Genomic DNA, 16329 nt, shown 5'->3' with positions numbered 1-16329 from the left:
TATGGATTTTGCAATGTGGCCATTCTAATTGGCAGGTAACTTTAACATTAGAAATCTCCAAACTGGGCTCTCTGAAGGGAGCGGGACTAGCCCTCTTACAGGCACCAACATCACAGTTTGGATTATGGTTTTTTGACGAAGGGTGTTCAGTGTGTGAGAGGCAAGTCCAGGGCAAGGGTCAGCCATTTTTCTTTCTGCCCGCAGTAACGCTGACCTCTGGAGGAACTGATGACAGTGGAAGAGTTGGGGAAAGGAAAGGGTGGTCAGTAGCCCCAGAGTATAAACATTGGGAACAACTCTGAGAAGAATGTTCAGGAAAGTAGAAACAACTAACCAGCAACTAAACAACTAAATTGCCTGACAGGGAATCATGGAAGCTAATCAATGCAAAATTGGTGGTCAGGTAGGGGCGGGCAATGTTGACATTGAAGTCTTGTGGACAGGCTTCCTGTGTTGATTTAGTAACCACACAATGGGTATGGAAGAGGGGATCTCTGATCATAGCACCACTAATACTAGGATGCTTCTCTTTGACAGGCATAGGGTATTTTTTTTTCTTTTAAGCATTAAGTAAGTGAGAAGATCACCTTCCTTTCTTTCTCTTTTGCCCTAAGGGCCGGCCCATTTCCAGCTGCATAATTACCTCCTTCATACGCCTTTACTCTGAGGCATGAAGGCTCTAGCCAGTACCCTGACTAACTCCCTGCTGGGGATGCCTCCGCTGAACAGAGCAGAGAGACCTGCTGATTTTAGAGCCAAGTGCAGAAAGCAGCTGGCTCTCAACTTGTTGCTTAAGAGAGCCAAGCAGAACAGAGCTGACGATTGCCTGGCCAGTGGGAGCCTGAGCCAGGCACCTGTCAAATCCTGCTTTGCTGGGCTTTCCTGCACCCTGCTCTGCAGTGCACTTTTCCGAGACTGGCGGTCCACACCCCACAGCCTTTTTCCCTCCACAGACGGCCAGCTGCCAGCACCCCTGTAAATTCTTTCTCCAGCTAATATTTTGATCCCTAAGCAAGTTTATCTCTCTTTTACTGGCAGGAAAAAACAAATGCCAAAAAGGGAAAATGATGATGTCTCTATTTTCTTCTGATAGCAGGCTACCAAACACTCCCAGCATATCCATTCTTTTCTTTGGGAAAGAGGGAAGTCAAAGTGGTCTTGATGGTGTGTGTGCAAGGAGAGAGATTCAAATGTGTATACTTAGCCATCATTTCGGTCTTGAGAAGGTTGAAGTCTGCATATGGAAAAAGTGGCCCTTTCTCTTCTCAGTTCTGAGTTTTAGAGTTAGTAAACTATGTACATTATTTTATTTCTCTGTGCTCTGCATCTAGGCTAATTTCCTGGAGACAGGGCTTTGAAAAATGGACACTGAAGCTATTGGCATTAACTGAAATTGATGTTTCACAGGACTGGGATAAAGAGGGTTATCAGCAGCTCAGGCCTGGCCTAACTTGAGGACCACTGCGCACTGGATTGACCCATTGGCTTAGGGCATAGGAACTGGCTTAAGAATTAAAAGTACTAAGTTCCAGACAAACTCTGTTTGCGAAATCCTCTGTTAGGCCTCCAGCAAGCTTTTGCTTTTCCAAGGTTTCAGTGTTCTCATTTGTAGAATGAGAGGGTCAGTTAGACATCACCTCCAAAATGTTATGAGTTTCATGAATCTGGCCGCACTTACTTTGTGGAGCCATCAGCCCTAACCTGAAGCCTGGGAAACAAGTAAACTTATTTCAAGTTTCTTGAAAGTTGCTTTCTCAAGTTACCTCCTTTCTTCACACAAGAAATGAAAGGGAAACACTGCTGCAAAGAGCCCTGGAAACAGGTCCTGATTTTAGAAGAGAGCCTTGAGATGACAGGGGCATGGATGCCCTGCACATTCCTTCAGCATAACTGCGGAAAGCCTGCATATATTTTTCGTTGTTTGTAATTGCAAACTTTTCTAAAAATCTACCCTTTAGAAATGATTGCCTTTCTCTGAGGATCAGATCACAGTCCAGCCAATTCTCAGAGAAAATTAAACAAAGAATGCTGAGCCTGGAATCTGTGATTAGGATGCCTGGTGAAGTAGAAATGACGGTGTACTTTCCCAAATGGGTCAGTTATGGCCCCAGATATCCAAACAGGATGGCACATGAATCATGCTGACTTGATGGGCTCTCTCAGGCTGGATTTACAGCTGGATTTAGGGCTAAATGTTGGAGGTAAATCTAAAGGAACAGAAAGGAGCTGGGGAGGGAATGGGAAATCAAGGGAGTTTCCATCAAAGCTTTGCAGAAGCAGAAATCCATTCTACCTTTGTCGATGACTGTGGTTTGCTAGGATCAAGATCAAAGGAATCACCGTGGGCAGAGCCATGACAAATGCGCGGCTCAGTCTGGTGCAACCTAGCATTAGCCCCTCTCTTAGGCTGCCGTCTAGACTGGAAGTGGGTGCTCATGCCAGACTGGGCTGAGTGTGTAGTCAGGGTACTCTTTCATGACGAGGCAAAGGACTTATAAAGCCTGTCTTGAGCTCCCCAGGAAGGCTCACAGCCAGGGGCAGTGAGGCACAATGTAGCTATAACTCTGATTATTTCCATGGGAAAACAGAGGACATGGAATGACCGTGAAGCCAGGTGGTTGATAGGGACGAGGAACTGATTTTGGCAAAATCCAACTGACTTGAGTTGTGTATCGTTCGCTCTCCTCTCTGATTGCTTCAGAAAGCTGCTCTAAAAGTTTACTAAAAAGTTGTTCATTTGCAGGCCTAAGACTTGATATTTGAACTAGCAGGTCTTCTTATCTACACTTTACAGACTGGAAAACTGAGGCACAGTGGGGTTAAATTAGGTCACCCAGCCATGGGTGGAGAATCCGGGAACAAATCAGAACAGACTCATTCCACAGCCCATGTCATCACTACTGAGCTAACTACTTTAAAGGATGTTGGTAAATTTGAATCTTATTTACTGGAAAAGCCCCTCTTGTAGAGCTGGTGCATCACAGATGCCAGATAGACCTGGTTCTTTCTTGCATTCCTTCATTTATAGGACTCACAGTATATCTATTAAGTTACAAAGCTGAAGATTAAAGAATTTGGTGCTGAGAATGTCAATGTAAACTCATCATTTGTTGCTAAATGTATTGGGGTTAGTCAGCTTGGGCTAGTGATCACAAAGAGGAACTTTTAGGAGGCTCATGGCTAACGTTAGAAATGCATGGTTTTTGCCTAAAGCAGAGTCACCTTGAACATGTTTTGATATTATCTAATATTCCTTATTGTTTTCATAAACACCTAGAGCTCAAAGGAAACCCAAGCTCACCATGCCCAGAAAATCTTCAATCTTCCTCTCCCCATTGAGGCTCTCCTCCCAGGACTGGAGATGGTAGGACAGGAAGCTAGCACTCTATCTGAAAAATGGAATCTAGCTAGTGCTGACTCATTTCCTTGCGAAATGTTGTGTGTGAGCTATTTGATGCCCCCAGAATGTTGGGAGTCCTTTTGGATGAATTTTATAAGCTGTTCCTTGATGTAGATACTGCATGCTTGGATGTTCCAGGTTGCCAAGATAACTCAACACCAAAAGACTTAAGGTAAATGAAATCTCCAAGTCCCAAAGATTAGGGATGAGTTTTGGCTGCTTGTGTTTTCTCACATGAATGCCTCATATGGCAGCAGAGCAGGTAGCACCCTGCACTGAATTGGATTATCTTGATGTTTAAGTTTTGCAAATGGACCATTCTCAACTGACCATGTGAATTGAAGAAGGTTGCTGAACTTTTGCTGGCCTCTAAGCCTTCGGCAAATAGAGTGAATCCTATTGATTAAGCCCAAAGCTTCCTCACGTGGAAAATCCTATTTAAGTAGAAGGATTATTACTATTACCCATTAAAAAATAATGACTGTATTGTACCTTCCTTATTTGAAAGGGAGCCAGAAACTAAACAGCGAAGTGTGGTGAGGGGGTTGATGTTCACTAGGGTGTCTCCCATAGTACAAGTTTATGATTCCATAGTTCCTCCCTCTGGTGCTTCCCTCCACTCTCCTTGGCAGGTTTTAAACTAGATAGCAAGATTTTAGGTGCTCCACTGCATAATAAAAGTATATTGGAATACCATGTGGATTGGAGCACTGGCTTCTTGGCAGGAAGAAGAAAACCCTCATGAAGGGTCAGAAGTGGAAGCCATACCTGCTACAGGTCTTGTTAACTGAACATTACTCTATTAGATTCTCTTAATTATTTGAAAAGTCCTCTTCCTCCTTGCTCCAGGTTCCCTCCCTTTAGGTTGAACCTTCCATGAATTTTACAATCCATATCATTTTCTATCTAAATGATTAAAGCAAGAGCTGGCAGCCTCTCAGGACCAGCCTGCTAAGTATTCATTTATTCACTGTAATTTAAGGCTTTCTCTGCCAGGAGTAATAACCCTCCTCCTCCCTCAGGCCACTCTGGATGCAGAATCTGAATGTCAGCCTGGGTCGAGGAAAGGAAGGGCAGAAAGGACAGAGGGGAATATAATTGTCCATAGGTTTCCATAGGTTTGTTAATACTTTTCTTTGGTGGATTTTGACACTGGGGGAAGGTGCATTAACCTTCGGACTACTCTTTAGGGAAGGTAATCCTGGAAAAATAAAGAGGAGTTTGTGATTTTGGAGCATTTCGGCCTTACAAAATGGAGTTTCATAAAATAATAATGAAAATCAGAAGCTACTTGAGGAAAAAACCTAGAAAGAAACAAAATACCAGGAACAAAGACAAAGGAGCTGTTCTTCTCTTCTTTTAGGTTCTTTCTTTCTGGTCTCTGTTTTTTCTTTTTTTTCTTTTTTTTTTTCTGGAGGTCACCCCGGCTGGAGTGCAGTGGCATGATCTCAACTCACTGCAACCTCCGCCTCCTGGATTCCAGCAATTCTCCTGTCTCCGCCTCCCTGGTAGCTGAGATTACAGGTGCACACTGCCACACCCAGCTAATTTTTTGTATTTTAGTAGGGACAGGGTTTCACCGTGTTGCCCAGGCTGGTCTTGAACTCCTTAGCTCAGGCAATCTGCCCACCTCGGCCTCCCAAACTGCTGGGATTACAGGTGTGAGCCACTGTGCCCAGCCTCTTTCTCTTTTCTTTATCATCAACATTCATTGAAAAAATGAGTATGTGGATAAAAAACCAGTGATTGAATACATTTTTGAATGAATAAGTGAATGAATCATAGGTCAGTGTTCTGCAAATTTGTTCATTTTCAGAATCAAATGGAAGCCCTTTTTATAATACGGATCCCTCGTCTAGCCCTTTCCTTTCCACCCCAGAGTTTCCAGTTCATTAGGTCACAAATGGAGCCCAGGGATCTGTGTTTTCAACTGCTTCCCAGAGAATTCCAATGATCAGCCAGGTTTCAAAACCCTAGACCTACAGCACAGCTATCATTTAGGTTCTGTCTCTCATTTCTCCTCCTATTGGCCCCACACTGAATTTAGTTGCAGATTAATATTAATCAGTTGTTTTTTCCTCCTCCATCTGACTAGCTGATTGCCCTGCCTGTCATCCTCGTGAATTGCAAATGAAATATGGTGACATTTTTCCAGAACTTTTGCCTTAGAAACTTTCCAATTAAAATAATCATCAGGGCTGGGTGAGGGACTCACGCCTGTAATCCCAGCACTTTGGAAGGCTGAGGTGGCTGGATCACCAGGTCAGGATATCCAGCCCATCCTGGCCAACCTGGTGAAACCCCATCTCTACTAAAAATACAAAAATTAGCCTGGTGTGGCGGTGCATGCCTGTAGTCCCAGCTACTCGGGAGGCTGAGGCAGGAAAATTGCTTGAACCTGGGAGGTGAAGGTTGTGGTGCCACTTCACTCCAGCCTGGGTGATGGAGCAAGACTCTGTCTCAATAAATAAATAAATAAATAAATAAATAAATAAATAAATATAAAATGATCATCAGATGTTCCATCCTGTTCTATCCAACTCTTGTGGAATTGTCCATTCATGTACAAACCAACAGGTCCCTTGCTTTGTTTGCTTGTTTTTGGTTAGAAAAGAGGTTGCTTCTGAAATCCATTGGTTTTAGAAATGCCTCATCATCATCTCCTTGCTTACTCATGGATATTTATTCAACAAATACGTATTGAGTATCTCTAGCATCCTGGGAACACTGTGGATACAAAGATGAAAGATATCACCCTTTTCCTTAGGGAATCTGCAGACCAGTGGTAAATTAGATACAAACATGATTATTTGACACTCTAGATATAGTGGAGGTATGCATAGGTTAGGAAAGTTGGGGTATATATTGGGTTAGGAGGAGGATAAGTCTTGAAGAAGAAAGTGAAAGCTGAGATTTAGATGATGAAGAAAACTGAGGTATTATGCCTGCAGCCTACACTTAAAACTTGGGAGAACTAAAGGCAAAGCTGTGTTTATGTTGAAAGGGATGGTGGTGGGAAATGAGATTGGATGTGTAGACAGGGACCACATTAAGAATAACTTCCTAAACTATTGAGTTTTAGTCTGAAGGCATGGAAATCACACATGGGACCTGAGCATGGGGTGGACACAAACAAAATAAAAAACCCGTATATTTGAGGAAAGGCACTCTTATCATGATGGGGTTTGCCTGACTTTAAATTTGCCATATTTGAGAAAGTGATAAGGACCTGAATGAAGTTTCAGCCAGAGGCTTTAAAGAGCAAGAGCAGAAGAAAGAACAGAAGCAGGAGAATTAATTGCTTGACCACCTAGAGAATGACGATGTGATTATGGAAGCAATGGTTTGACTGATTTTTATTCATTTTTCCTGTGAAATTCAAAGAAAATGCTGACAGCATCGTAATGTGACAACCCAAATCCAAGCACTTCGGCAAGTGGGGATTTATTTATTTTTTTCTTCTTATCAAGGTTGAAAAATCTTCTAAGCGCACATGAAAGAAACAGCAGGGCCAAGCCTACTTTGAACTTACTGCATACGATTCCTTTCATATGAGATGTGCTTGACAAACATTAATTAAGTCTCCCAGCACCTCTTTGAAGTAATGTACGAAATATGTAGAGGTGGGTAAACTGAGGCCCTGGGAACTAGAAGGAGAGCCTGAGGACATACCAGGGCAGGTGCAGCATTTGAAAAGACCCTCGCAGGAGGCCCCTCTTTCTCTGATGAGGCCAGATGTAGGTGCTTGTTTCCAAGCAGAGGTCTTCCAACAAGTTCTCTCAACCAGGCAGCGTGAGGCAGACAGGTTATTTGCTCCAACGGCCATACTTTCTGACCTAAAACTTTGGAGAACTAAAGGCTCCTCAGACCTGGCAGCCTTGAGCCTCAGAGCACACCCTATCTACCTATAATCCAGACGTACCATCTCCTTCCTGAAATTGACAACCGTGTTGCATCTCTCCTAATGCTTGTTTTGTCCTTATAACTGGCTGAGACCACTTGAATCAATGATTGAAAGAAGTACCCTGAGTCACTTTGGTGCCTGAGTTTCTGCTTTTTTTTTTTTTTTTTTTTTTTTTTTCCATTTTTGGAGATTAGCCTCACTGGTTTAGCATGAAGGATGTTTATTATGGGCACATGGAGAAGTTGAGTTGTGATACAGGTCCCTTGGCATCTTTGGCCAAACTCACAGGGGGATCTAAAGCTGAAATATCCCTTCAAAGTTGTCCCAAGTTAGTTACTTCCATGTTGATTAATCATTGGATGTGGCTCTTCGGGGAGGGGCAGAGACTGAATCAATTCCTGAAAAAGGTGAATGGCTGAAGACCGTGCCCAGGCCACATTAGGAAACACATCTTCTGCTTGCTAAACTAGGTGCATCCAAAAATATGGACCTCGATCAGTTTTATCGGCTACCCAAATATCAATTCATTCTACACATTCAACTGGTCTTCTAGCCGATATATATATAGAGAGAGCATATATGGTGCTGGAAATGATATTAAACACTAAAGCAATAAAAGACAAAGTATCTGTGCTCAGGAAACTTAGTCTAGTAAGAGAGATACTAAATAAATAGATAAACCTAGAAAGATAATTAGTTCAGAAATGGCTAAATGCTTTAGGCAATAAAAGAATCAGAGAGGAAATACAAAACAAACATGCACATGTATTACTGAAGAGAAAAATATGGAAAACACTATCATTTACTGTTCTTCTCATCTAGTGGAATAAAAAATCTTTGATAATCCAACAAGGTATGCAGATCACTAGTAATTTAGAAGGCTAGAAAACTAAGCATTATGATTGAAACCTATGGTAAATAAGTGAAAATATTTTTATACTGCAATTTTTTGGCAAAAAGAACAAAATAATTAAAATAATTACTCAGAGAAAAATAACATTTTTAGAAAGGAAGATTTAGAATTAGTAAAATCATAAACAAATATTCTGTACAACATACCAGTAACAACAAATGAATATTTTTGTCACCCACTGACTCTTTTTATTTCTAATGTATTCTTCTAAATCCATTGTCCTTTTTTTCTTATAAAAGTTTTTTTGGCAATATTTCTTAAAGAAATCTTTGACTATAAACATGTTCAGTTGCTTTACCAAAAGTAATAATTTCTTGCAAATCCTGTTCCTGTTAAAATTTCTAAGGAAGCCATTCAAAGATGAGTGACATCTAGACATTTTGTTCATTAGTTTGGTTAACCATTGATTTTCTATTTTATTTACTACATTTTCCTTTTTGTCTATGATTTAGCTCTCCAAAACATTTGGTCGGTTTATATGAAAGGGGCTATATCATAAATGCTTTTAAGGTCTATGTGATTTATACATACAGCTCTCATGATTCATTTCTCAAATAGCCATGTTTGTGGATTTTTTTAAATTAAATTCTTGATTTATGTGAAATAGATAAATACACGGATCATTCAGAACAAGGGTGTCTGTGTCTGGGGGTGGGGAGGGGAAGGACGGGAGGGATTTGGATGCATGAATAACTCCCTATTGGTCCTAATGGGATTTGCACAAGGAAGACTCCTGTATTCCAAGATACAATCTTCCTTCATTCTGACATGTGGTTAGGTATATGTTATTGATATCATAACTTTAATTTCCGAGCCATGTTAAATCGATACATGTTTTAGATGTCCCCCTTAAGGAATGAAACATAAAAGAATATGCCTTTTTTCTTCTACCTCTCCCCATGTTTTATTTGGCAAATTACCTTGACATTCTAAAATATCTTATCTACTTCTGACTTTAAATCGCTTAGGGCTGCGTGCTGGTCTTTCCCCGTGTTGTAAACAATCCCCTATGTTTAATCAGAATTTACCATCATCACAGCAGAAAATAAAACCAAGAATGTGTCTTAACAATGGGAGCATTTTATAAAAGACGATACTTACACAGCGTTTCCTGTAATAGTAATAAAACATTTTCAAGCTCACTCTCAGCTGAAGAAGGAAACTCTTACCCTGCCCAGAACTAGAGTTGTGTGAGAAAGTGTACGTGTACATGTTTCAAATAACCAAACTAATAAGTCTTATTTCTCTCCTTATTATAATCAAGGGAACAACCATTCTAATAAAATTGTGTTCAACAGTTCCTCTATAAACTCACTCCCTTATCCTAGCTCCACCTGGCATAATATAAAATGTAATATACTTTGGAGGTATTTTTAATAAAACTTTTTCAGATGACTCTATGTGGCAACACAATTCATTTATAGTTTCCTATTAGTTTGCCTTTATGGAGGTTTTAGTCTTTCCTATCTCATGGGGTAAATCACTTTTTTTCACAGCCACCATGTAGTTCTATTGATCTAAACTTTTTAAAAAGTTTTAAATATAAGAACAAGGTTGGGATAGGAGGAGAAATAGGCTGACTCATACCACTGTGATATTAAGGTTGATATTTGATATGGATTTTACATGACACTGATATATTTTATTATAAGGCTCTGTATTAACTATGTTACTTATGAAGGTAGGGAGAATGGAAGGAGATACTTCATGATTTATTTTTATTAAAATAGCTGCAAGATCATTCTGTGTTATTCTCAGGGTCAAAATAGTGCTATTCATTCAAAGTGACTTCTTATGAAGGTAAGATGTTTCAGATGGTGATAATTTGGAATGACTTCATGGCAAAAAGACTTAGTGAAGCCTCCTGTGAGCCTGGAAGGAGGGAATATTCAAATGAAAAAGAGTCACTTTCAACCACTGGCTGAAATCTGGCTGCCAGCATTTTGAAGTCCACACCCTTCTATTTTTTAAGGGCATGATATTGTCCAAAGGAAGGGAAATGAGATCCCCTGAGGTGGGGGTGGGGGGGCACATTGCTTCTTCAACTTTCCACCACTTCTGTTTTTAGTCTTACCCTCAGCTCAGAGCTAGTGAGGCTATATTTGCATGGAGATACCACTGGATTGTTGGACTATGATGGTGCTTAGCATCCTGTTCTTAACATTCTGCTCCTTGGGCCTGTGCCCGTGTAGATGATAGTTAGCAAAGTGCAAAATTGAGGAGCAACTCACTGCATATTGAAGAGTCCCCCAAAATCTATGGAATTAAAGCATCACATACCTCTGCAAGACTGGTTATGCAGTTTGTGAGGCTCAGTGCAAAATAAAAGAGCAGCCCTTTTATTTTAAAATAATTAAGAATTTAAAGATGGTGGCAGTAGAGCATTAAACCAAGTGTGGGAATCTTCTAAGTGCAGAACCTTATGTCACTGTTCAGGTTGCACACCCATGAAGCTGGCCTGCCCTCAGACACCTCTGGATGTGAAGGCTAAAGTAAGGCTAAAAACAAAACTCTATTTAAGTAATGACATCAGATTGCCATTTCTGCTCTACACAGATGGGCTGGGGTCTGTCTTCCTACCAGCAGAAGGCTGAAGTTGAGCATTCAGGGTATGGCCTTGGATATTCTACTGTTTGCTGCATATAAATTCATTTCTCTAAGCCCAAGTGTCCTTATTTCTCAAATCATAGTTTAAAGCAGATCTTCCAGATGCCTGAAAACTGAATTTTATCTATCTATCTATCTGTCTCTCTATCTATCTGTCTATCTATCTACCTATCTATCTATCTATCTTTCTTTCTTTTTAACGATTTATTTATTTTTTTTTTTGAGACAAAGTCTCACTCTTTCACCCAGACTGGAGTGCAGTGGTGCAATCTCTGCTCACTGCAAGCTCCGCCTCCCAGGTTTACGCCATTCTCCTGCCTCAGCCTCCCAAGTAGCTGGGACTACAGGCGCCCACCATCACGCCCGGCTAATTTTTTGTATTTTAATAGAGACAGGGTTTCACTATGTTAGCCAGGGTGGTCTTGATCGCTTGACCTTGTGATCTGCCTGCCTCAGCCTCCCAAAGTGCTGGGATTATAGGCATGAGCCACTGCGCCCAGCCTTAAGATTCTTAAAAATGTTCAAAAGCAAGACAAAAACTTTCAAAGCAACCATTGGGCGGTTTGAGGTGGCTTCCTGAAAAAGTTGGGGTATAAAGAGGCATAAGTGATCAATATTTTTCTCTAGTAATGGCTATGATTTCTCTCAAAAGGTAGCAGTATATTAAAGTAGAACATGGAAGTTATGAAAACTTTGATATGAGGCAGATCTGAGATGCACCCATGCTCTGTCCCTTACAAGCTGTGTCATAGTTTCTTGTATAATGTGGTCAGTAATAGTACTTACATTAAAGAGTTGTTGATATATAAGATAATGCATGAATGGTACTTCTTTGGATGCCTGGCACATAGGAAGCATTCAATAAATGGATGTGGATGAAGGTGAAGAAGGAGAAGAGGAGGAGGAGAGGAAACAGGAGGAGGAGGAGGAGGAAAAGGAAGAATACGATAATGGTAGTGGTGGTGGTGAAAAAGGGAGCCATGGTTATTGAGAAAGCGGGAGCTGAACTGGAACCAGTCTGTGCTAGAATCTTCTTATCACCACTACTTGTGAGACCCTGGACAAGTAACAACCTCTTGGTGGGTTCCTGTATCGGTAAACTATCACTGAGTAACAAACCACCTCAAAACTCAGTGACTTAAAATGACTATTATTTATTCTTGCTCATGTGACTACACAATAGGCAGCTAGTCAGTTGAGCAGCTAGGCTTCAAGTTGCAGATCTAGCTGGCCTGGGTTCTAGGCTGGCAGCTGGGCTCAGGTCTGCTTTCTATGTCTGTTATCCCCATTGGATCTGCAGTCTGACTGGAGCATATTCTTATGGCAATGGTGGAAGCACTAGAGAAAAACTCCCTGTGCAAATCCATGTCAAGGTTTGTCTGACATATGGCTATGAATATCCCATTGACCGAAGCAACTCACACGCTGAGACTTGAGACAATGAGCAGGGAAGCATGCATTACATCCACTGGGAAGAACCCCTATGGCCAAGGGGAGGATACAGACAGGGAAAAGAACTGGGGCAATGATTGTTTCTTTACATGGAATATGGTGCTAACAAAGTGACTTCACTCATAGACCTGTTGTGAGCATGAAATAAGATAATCCATGTAAAGCATTTAGCACAGTGTAGGCACATAATTAACACTTAATAAATGTCAGCTATGTTAGTAGTGATGATTCTGATCATTCCATGACCCTAATATAATGAAAGATTTTACACAAGAAAGGCATGTGTAGTCAAGGGAAGTTGGAAAACGTTGGAATAAGTTTAGTGGTGAAACTTTTAGCCGGGCCTTAGAAAAAAAGGGCAGAATTTTTGTGAGAAGAAGGAGGGAAAGGATGCCACTGAATGAGAAAAATAATAATAAAAAAAAAAAGCCTAGCGGCAAAATAACGTGGATCCAAAACACAGATTGTGTTTAGAGTTTCAGGTGAATTAACCACCCTTTATTTCCATCACTTTTCTTCTAAAATCCTTGAGGTGAATTGTCATTCCCAATCCTGCTGTTTGTTTGGAAAGAGAACAGAGAGTACATATATAATAAACCAGCTGTAAACCTGTGTTCTCGGCTTGGAACTTCCTCCAGCACTTCCCCTCCCTGGGCAGGTGCTGCTTCCCGCGGGTCTCCTTCTATCCTGAATGGAAAGCTTGTCTGCAGCAATCCAAGGATGCCCAGAATTAGGAAAGGCGCCTTGAGGGCTCCATCCTGCCTTATAGCCATGAAGAATGGCTATTGCTTACGTGCAAGACTCCAGAAAGGGCCCTGAGTCTCCATGAATTCTTTTGTTCTCACTGAGCAGTAGGGATTTGAAGCAGAGGACCCTGTTAGCAATGAATATTGTAAGCGCTTCTGTCCAAGCCCCCTGCATATGCCATACTGGGCTTTCCCAGCCCCGCCCTTGTGGCAGCCTGCTGCCTCGCTTGCACCATGGTGTGCCGATTAACCAACAGGGGCAGAAAGCCTGCTGCTAACACAGCCCAAGTTGTCCAGGCCTGTTAGCATCTCCCTCAATAGACACAGCCTGAAAAAAGATAAGGGGCTTTCCTCCCCTCTTAGGAAACATATGTGTACTCTGAGGGTGTTCTTTTGAAGACAAACCTTTAGAGAGATCATATATAGAATAAAGTTGAGCTTAGAATTCTTCCAGCTCTAACATCGTCCTACATCTCGCTTTTCATCTCACCTCACCCTACCCAAAGAAGCATGGTCTGAAACCTCTCTTCAAATGGTTTCGGCTTTCAACTCCAGCCTTCAAATGCATTTTGATAAATCATTGCTCAAAACCATTTTACCTGGTTTTATTCCTGTGTGTATCGATGTTTTCCAGAGTGGTTGTGTCCTTACACACCTTAAAGGATGCAAGGTGAAGGAGATGGTGATGGCCGTCCAGTTATTTAACAAATATTCAGTGTTGAAGATGCTGTGGTGTGTCCCCCAGTGGCTGGGACTGTTGGCAGCTAACACCTCTCAGCCTTGTATCTCTCTGATCACTCATCCGCAAAGATATGCTCTTTTCTTGGGAACAGTCTTCTCCATGACAGGTGGGTAAAAGGGAAAGCACCCTGCCTCAAAGTGGGACAACTTAAAAGGGCTGTCTCAGCTTCAGAGCTGTCTTGGGGTTGGTTGAGGCCTTTGTTGTAACCCAGTCCTCTTCTTAGTCCTGTTATCCTCATTCAACCATGTGTGTTGATCCTGGGAACACTTTGTAGTAACTTCTTTTTTGTGGCGCAACCTTGGCTCATTGCAACCTCTACCTCCCAGGTTCAAGTGATTCTCCTTCCTCAGTCTCCTGAGTAGATGGGATTACAGGCACACGCCACCATGCCCAGCTACTTTTTGTATTTTTAGTAGACACAGGATTTCACCGTGTTGGCCAGGATAGTCTCAATCTCTTGACCTCATAATCTGCCCGCCTTGGTCTCCCAAAGTGCTGGGATTACAGGCATGAGCCACCACGCCCAGCCTGCAGTAACTTCTTTACACAGATATCTGCCTTAAAGTCATTTTCCTTAGAACTCTGATCTAGGACATCTGCTATGGGCCAGGCATGGCTCTCAGCACTTTTCATAACTTAGCCGTTTTATTCTATTCTATTCTATTCTATTCTATTCTATTCTATTCTATTCTATTCTATTCTATTTTTTGAGACAGAGTCTTGCTCTGTGCCCAGGCTGGAGAGCAGTGGCGTGATCTTGGCTCACTGCAACCTCTGCCTCCTGGTTCAAGTGATTCTCCTGCCTCAGCCTCCCGAGTAGCTGGGACTACAGGTCTCAACCACCACACCCGGCTTTTTTGTATTTTTAGTAGAGGCGGGATTTCACCATGTTGGCCAAAGATGGTCTCAATCTCTTGACCTCATGATCCACCTGCCTCAGCCTCCCAAAGTGCTAGGATTACAGGCGTGAGCCACCACGCCCGGCCTCCTTAGCCCATTTAATACTCAGAACTGCCATCCTTAAGAATTAAGGAAACCAAGGTCAGAGCAGGCTAACTAACTTGCCTGAGCTTCCTCTTAGTAAGTGGCAAAAATGTCTGCCTTTCTCCAAATTCCACAATCTGTATGCTGCCTCACAGTTTTAAAAATAGCAAAGGCAGCTTAAAGGTATGCCAAAATGTGGACCATTTGTTGAACAAATGAATGAATAAATGAGATGTCAAAGCAGACAGGAAAGTGGTCAAATGCACAGTAAAATGATCTTTCTGTAGGGATGTCAGAGATGAGTATCAGGGAATCTACACTGGGATTCAACTGTGTATGAGTGTGTCTGATGCACGGATAGATCTGCAGCAATGGGTAAAATTAAAACCCCATGAGAGGGCTATGCTCTGGATTCATCAAGGTGAGGGTGGACGGAGGAAGAGCTAGCACACTTAAATGGAGGTATTTGAGAAAGGAACTATTTACAAGAGCGTAGACAGTACTAAAAGAAACTTACAGGGGATGGTGAAGCTTTCTGTGTCTGACAACAGCAGGGAGCCATTTTCACCCATAAGACTGAAGAGACTTTTTGGAATATATTTTAATACTTATGTCAATATAATTCATATCCTTTGTAATCTAATGTATTTTATTTTGTGCATTGAAAGCTATGTGGAAAAGGGATTCAGGGCTTCACCGGACTGCCAAAGGGTTTCATAGCACCAAAAAAGTGAAAAGCTCCCATAGAAGGCACTGGGAACACTGCATCTACCTTCAAGAGGCTGTCTTCAAAGTGGAGAGGACAGAATGGTGCATAGGGCACACTGGGACACAAAGCATGGCAGAATTAATGTACCTGAAGGATGGAAAAGGATTGCATAAAGGAACTAATACTTAAACTGAATTTTAGAAGACAGGTGCATGTCCAGGTGGGTGAAAGGGTGGAGTAAAGGCAAGAGGCTGCTAGAGAGGGAAGAACATGGAAAAGGAGAGGTCTCTGCAGAGAAAGCGAGTTACCCAAACATCCTGGAGCAACAAGATAGAGAGGTGACAGCAGGTATAGAAAGAGTTGGACAGAAGCCAAGAAGAAGTTGAGGTATTTCCATGAGCTTGGAGAGCTGTTAAAGGACTCCATGCTAGGAAGGACATGATCACATCTATATCAACTGTAGAATCATCACAATGGTCTACTGTGTAGAGAATGAAAGAAGAAAGCAAGCGTGGGAGATAAGGAAACACATTAGGATCCTCTTGCCAGAATCAAGGCTCAGTGTCACAAGAACCTGAAGTAAGGTGGTGCAGGAGACCAGCATGTGTGGCTCACTTGGAAGCCACTGAATAATGCACCAGAACACACCAAAGGCTTTCTGCGACTCTCTTCCAAATGTGTTTTCTGGCAGAAGGAGGATGCTTGGCCTGTGTGTAGACCCTCAAGGCACTAAGGGAGATAATGTCCCAGGAGCAACCCTCAATTAATGAGGGATGGGAGTAGGTGGATAAATACTCCAGCTTCCTCACCCCTTAGGCCAACTCTGCTGAGGCATGTTCAGTGCTGTTTCTTAGAGGACACCAGTGAGGGTG

The sequence above is a fragment of the Macaca mulatta genome, chromosome 10, assembly GCF_049350105.2.
Source record: "Macaca mulatta isolate MMU2019108-1 chromosome 10, T2T-MMU8v2.0, whole genome shotgun sequence".
NCBI classification, from domain to species: domain Eukaryota; kingdom Metazoa; phylum Chordata; class Mammalia; order Primates; family Cercopithecidae; genus Macaca; species Macaca mulatta.
This window is presented reverse-complemented; position numbering follows the sequence as displayed.